Genomic DNA, 6000 nt, shown 5'->3' with positions numbered 1-6000 from the left:
GCGGGGGCGCCAGCAAGGGCTGGCAGCGGCACTGGGCTCATTTCTTTAATGCCGACCAAGTTTGCTGTCACCTCGCCGTCCTGATTCAGCACTTCTGCCGCCTGCAATTTACAGCCAGGCGCAAGGAGGGGGCAGGAGGCTCCTGCAGGACGCCCGAGACCTCCGCTCGGAGATGAGTGATACCCTCTGTGGTCAGACAGGTGCGAGGCCCAGGGGCCAGGCGGCCCCTGCTCCATCTGGACAGGCTACTTCAGCCACCCCGCGACTTCCACCGGCTCCCTCGGCCCCACACTTCTAGTGCCGGCTGTGATGACAGGCTGCGGCGGTGCAGAAGCAGGGCTGGGCTCGTCGTGTTCTTGGCTTTGCCACGTGCATCGTTCCCCATCACTGCCTGCTAATAGTCGCAGCTCCGGCTCGTGCCTGGGAGCCCTGAAAGGATCCGGGAGTTCCTGCTGTACCATGTGGGCTCCACCGGCCACGCGGGCTCCAGCCCTGGGTAATGCCGCACCGTAAAGAAAAGTCTCACGTTAACGACTTTTGTCACCAGAGTCATTAACATAATAGGGCTTCCACATCAAAATTGAATATTAATGCCAGGCCGGGCCGAGGCAGTAAGACGGATAATTGCTCTAATACATTTTCCAGTAGGATTTTCGCATCGCGGTAGCAACTGCATTAGCAAAACCGATTATTAGCACAGCAGATACAGTGGTGCGGGCTCAGAGTAGCGACGTTGGCTCCTTCTTTCCTCCAGACCACAGGCCAAGCTGCTGGTCTCTGCCTTTCCCTCCCCGCTGCCACCACCGCCCACTCAGCCTGAAGGATGGGGCCTGTCCAGATCCCTCCTGGAAGCCATAGGCAGCAGGCACCCCGTTGGGAGGGCTTCTGGGTAATGACCGGACTGGGGCCCCAATCCCAGATCCCGAGACTGCTGGGGTCAGGGGCCTTCCATGGGCATTGGACCCGGTCCCCCACCGCATTGCAGCCGTGGGGCTCAGGGGCTTCCCTCGCCTTTGCAAGGCTCCTGCAGCCGTCCTGGGCCTGGGCAGTCTGACGGCCAGGGAGGGATATCGGGGGGCACCTGGCTGCCCTGGACAGCTGCAGCCCCCCTTGGCTCTGGGGAGAGGCGAATGGCTTGCCAATAATCTCCATCGTTGCCATGGGACATGGCTGCAAAACCAGCACCGCGTCCTTCCCCAGTGAGCCGGTCCAGCCACCCCCAGAGAGCTTGGAGCCCAAGGCAAGCAGCTGCATGCAAAACCAGAGCCAGGGTCCCAAGATCCAGGTCTGTGCAAGCCCCTGCCCTCCTCCTCGGCCATGGGGCACGCTGTTCCCCAGAGGGGGGAATATGCAAAGCCGCAGATCAGGAACACGCCACTTCGCTGGCACCAGCACTTGGGACCCCGGCCAGGTCTGGCCGCAGCGTCTTTTCCCTCTGTCAGCTCCAGCAAGCACCCGGCAGGTCCCCTAGTGCAAGCCTCACAGCGGCTCCAAGGCCCGGGCAGAGGCATGCGCTCTTGTCTTGGCCCCTGCCCTCCCGGGGCTCCTAATGCCCTTCCTGTCCCCCACTCCTGAAAGGCAGCAGAGTACAGGGCATGGCTGTGGGGCATGCACAGATGTGGGGTGCAAGAGACGCGGGGGGAGGAGAGAGGGAGAGAGCACACTGCCACGCAGGCCCCAGGCTGGAGGCTGCTCTCTGCACGGGCCTTGCCTGAGCGCAGGGCTGCGGGCGGGAGAAGGAAAGGAAGAGGTGCGTGAAGCCGGCTCGGGGGCGCAGCGGGGGAGCGTGCCAGGAGCTGAGGTCTGAGCCGCGCTGCGCAGACAGACGACGGCCGTCCATAACAAGCGCCCCAATGACCATGGATACCCTTGGAATGGGACTAATCAGCTTGGCAGGAGAGCAGCGGGAAGGAATCTGCTCTCCCCCGGGCTGGCAGAGGGATCTGATTGCATCGCAGGGTTACATATTATGCATACTAATCTGATGACTGGCACACAGTTACTGTCACCCGAATCACTGTCCGTGCCACCCCCCCGACCCCGTCCCCGAGCTGTGCCGCGTGGCCTCCGAGCAAAGCAACCCGGCCTTGTTCCTCTGTGTTTGCAAATACGACCCTTGATCGCAGATAGCCCTGTGACACCACGATAAAATGCATTCAGCGTGCAAAGCCTGAGCCCAAGGGAAGCTGCACTGCCAGCAGCCCAGCCCTGCCCTGCCTTGCCCCAGCTCTTTGTGAGACAGTGGGCTGGGCCGGGCCTTGCAATGTGCTGGGGTCCCTGGGAGACACCCAGGCTTGGGCACGCTCTCGCTGTGTCCCTTCTGCCCTGCGCCATCCCCACCGTGCAGGCCGGGTCTCCCCTGGCCAGCGGGCTTTGCAGCTACTGCCCTGGGCTGGAAGTTCCTGGGGGAAAGCAGAAGTTTCCTCTCATCTCTGAAAACCCCCTTGAGCCGCGTGGTGGGAAATCTGAGGGAGGCGCTGCTGATTCCCAGCTCCTGCAAAGAGGCAAAATAATAAACAACCTCGCCACGAAGGAATCCAGGGGGCGGCCGCCCCTCTCGCCCCATCGGCGGTATGTGGTACCAGGTCCACTGGGCTTCGGGGGGACTAGCCCGCGGGATGGAGACGCAGGCGGGGAGCTCTGGCGCTGGCCCTGCCGCCCCGCAAAGCTCTTGCCGAGAAGCCAGCGACTAGAAGCGACGCTGGGCGAGGTTTCACGGGCTTGCGCGCGAGCCAAGGAGAAGCAGGAAGGTGCTGCAGTGCCCGTCTGCCCCCTGGGAGCTCCACGCTGCTGGGGAGAGGTCCCCGCCGTGAGGCGACTGCAGTTGGCTACGCCCCACTCCCACGGCCACCTGTGCGTGGAGACCCCACCGATGCCGTGCCTGGGGTCGGACCCTGCTCACCCCGGTACTCCTCCCTCGTTTTCAAGGTGCTGCCGGTGGGGAGGCCAGAACAGGCCCTTCCCCTGAGCCACCCTCAGGCTCCAACCCTGCACCAGCCTGCCCTCCTGGGGAGGGCTGGCGGGATTCCCTGCGCCGTGACCTGTCCACCTGCTTCCTGGGGAGCGCAGTAGGCCGCGGCGGCGGGGGCTTCCCAGCACCAGGCGAGGGGAAAACAACCCCATTTAAAGCAAAATATATCAAAGGAAGCAGAACCAAGCCAGGACCGCCCTGGGCCCTGGAGCAGCCCCACCACCGCGGGCCACAGAGGCCCTGCCCAGCCTGTCCCTGGGAAAGGTGCTCCGGGGCTGCCTGGGGGGCCAGGTGGAGCCCGTCGCCCGCCCCCCAGCCCCGGGGGTGGCGCCAGCCCCCGGCCCCGGGGAGGATGCTGCAGCGCCCGGGCTGGCGCGCACGGGGAGCCTCCCCGCGGCCCCGGGCCGGCCCCGCGGCGGGGCGCGGGCAGCCACCCCCGCGGCGAGCGCGGCGCGGCGCGGCGCGGCACACAAAGGCGGCGGGCGCCGAGGCTGCGGGCAGGCGCAGAGGCCGCTCCCCGCGCCCGCCGAGCGCCCTCCCCGGCCGGAGCCCCGGGGCAGCCGCGCTGGCACTCACCGTGGGCCCCGCTCGGCCCCCGCGCCCCGCCGCAGGTCGGTGCCGCGCTCGGTGCGCCCCCTCCCCTCCCCTCCGCCCCGCTCCCCGCCCCCCAACCCCTCCCCGGCGGGCGGCGCGGGGGATGCGGGCGCAGATTAGATTTCGCTTCTCTCTCATCAATTTTCTGGTTAGTGTCACCGGGCTCCGCGGCGGCAGAGGGAGGCGCGTCGCCCGGCCATAAATTTGTGATTATCGGGCTTCCAGCGCACTGCGCGCCCCTAATTGACCGGATTTACTCGGGCCGCCCCTCCCGCGCGCCCGGCGCTGGACGGCCGCGGGCAGCGCCCCGGAGGTAGGTGCCGGCGCGCGGGCAGGATCGGGCCCGGCGGCTAGGCCGGAGCGGGAGGCTGCGCGGGTCTGGCTCGTCCCCCCCGCGCCCGGGCCGGTGCCCCTGCCCCTGCCCCCGCCCCCGCCCCCGCCCCTGCCCCTGCCCCTGCCCCTGCCCCTGCCCGGGGGCGGCGGCCGCCGGGGCTGCTCTTTACAAACGGGGCCGGGGGCAGCCCGCTTCCAAGTGCGGGGCGGCTGCGGGGCTGCTGCTCCCGGCGCGGCGCGGCGCGGCGCGGCACGGCCCGGCTCTTTGTTCGCGCCCCGGGGCCGGGCCCGGCCGGGCGGGCTTTGCCGGGAGGCAGCGGCGGGCCCGATCCGCCGGGTGCGGGATGGAGGCCGGCCATCCGCGGGCCCCTTTGTCTCCGCGCCCGGGCCGCGGGGGAAGATGGCCGGGGCGCAGGCCGGTGCTGCGGGCACGGGGAGGCGGCGGCGGCGGCTCGCGGCCTCTCGCTCCGGCTCGCCGCCCGTGCGCCGCGGTCCCGAGGCGGGGGAGCCGCTCCCGCAGCCCGCGCCGGCCCGGCTCCGGCCCCGGGCTCTGCCGCCCCGCCGCGCCGCGGCCGACACAAAGGAGCTTCCCGGGGGGGGAGCGGCGAGCGGCGGCGGGGCCAGGCCGCCCCTCCCCGCGGCCTCCGGCCGGCCCGCCGCGCGGCGGGGCGCGGACGCGGAGCCGGGGCGCTGCCCCCCGCACGCGCACGCTCGCCCCGAGTGAGCACTCCGGCTCCGCGTGCAAGTGCTCTGCCCATTGGGCGCGCGGCAGACGCTCCCCGCCGCCGCCCGCCAGCTGCACGGAGCCTGGCACTAATTACGTGTTTATCAAAACACGCACCCTTCTGACATGTCACAACATGTTCTCTCGTGCGAGCGGTTTCCCCCAAACCTGGCGGGGGCCGGGGTTGTCTCGCCTGCGGGGGGTGCGGGCTGGCAGGCGCGGGGAGGCAGCGCGGCAGAGCTGGGGCGCCTTGGGGTCCCTTTCCCTGCCCTCCCGCCCCGCACAGGGTGCGTCGGAGCCCCGCAGGGTGCAGCCCCCACCCCGCCCGGTGCCCACCGCACCTCGCCGAGCCCCCCCTCCCCCCAAATGTGCGGCGCTTCCTTTTCATCCTCGCTCGGAAAAATGCAGCATGGAGGCGGCAGCGACTGGGAAGTCGCTTTCATGCCGCGCGGCCGGGAGCCCCCCGCCCTCCGCGGCGCTTTCGGGGTACACTGGACTGCTCCGCGGGGAGCAGGGCACTCCGGGAGCGGAGCCCCCGGTGCCCTTCAGCCGGGGAGCCGGGCAGCGCCTAACGCGCGTTATCGTACGTGTGTGCGCGCCGCAGCCCGGGCCGGGAGCCGGGAGCCGGGGCCGCGCTCCGGGCCCGGCGCGGGGGCTGCCTGTCCGGCTCTATAAACTTTATCCATGCAGATTTATTTGATTAACAAATTTGTCAGTCTCCCGTAGCGAGCAGGGGGCGGGGGCTGCCGGGCCGGGGCCGGGGGGACCCGGCTGCTTTGTCTGCTTGTGTGCGGAGAGCCCGGCCCAGCGGCGGAGGCCGGGCCGGGCCCCGCACAGCCCCCGGGCGGCCCGGCTTCCCAGCGGGCCCAGCCCAGCGCCTTTCCACCCTGCAGATTTTGCTTTATCATCACCCGCTCCCCCTCCCCGGTCTCGGTGGCAACAGGACCACTCTAAGAGGCCCCATAAATAATGCAGCAGCGCGAGTTCTTCAGGCTTTAATCTGTTTGCATTTAGAGCGAGGGGCGGAGGCGGCCGGGGGGGTGTTCACGGTGGCTCTTTCCGGAGAAGGTGCCAGGGGCTGGGGGAGGGGGTTGCAGGCCGCAGCCCCGGGTGGGGGAATTCACCTGAGCCTGGGAGAAGGGGATGGGGGCAATTCATGAGACGGGGCCGTGCCCCCCCCCCCTCGGGCCAGCCGCACCTGGCTTGCCCCGCGCCATCCGGGCCGCCCCGGAGCTGGGGCTTGCTCCTGGGGGCTCAGCGGGGTCCTGGCGGTGGTCAAGGACTCGCTTCTCGGTCCGGATTTGCCCTCTGCTACAGCCCCGCTCGCCCTTACCCGCGGGCCCAGACGGGGCGACTCCGCCGCCCGGGCCCGGCCCCG

General features: G+C 69.7%; 1 protein-coding gene across 3 annotated transcripts in view; it reads left to right on the top strand.

Annotated features, from left to right (window-relative positions):
• Nucleotides 1-3718: 3718 nt before the first annotated feature.
• Nucleotides 3719-6000, top strand: part of BAHCC1 (BAH domain and coiled-coil containing 1) — a 36710-nt gene continuing 34428 nt past the window's right edge. For all 3 annotated transcript variants that reach the window (XM_090061754.1, XM_090061753.1, XM_090061752.1), the window contains exon 1: nucleotides 3719-3878. The gene's annotated coding sequence lies outside the window, so the exon portion shown is untranslated. The remainder of the gene's footprint in view (nucleotides 3879-6000) is intronic.

This window comes from Crocodylus siamensis, chromosome 8 (genome assembly GCF_052110815.1).
Source record: "Crocodylus siamensis isolate JL-2025a chromosome 8, ASM5211081v1, whole genome shotgun sequence".
Taxonomy (NCBI): Eukaryota; Metazoa; Chordata; order Crocodylia; family Crocodylidae; genus Crocodylus; species Crocodylus siamensis.
This window is presented reverse-complemented; position numbering and strand designations above follow the sequence as displayed.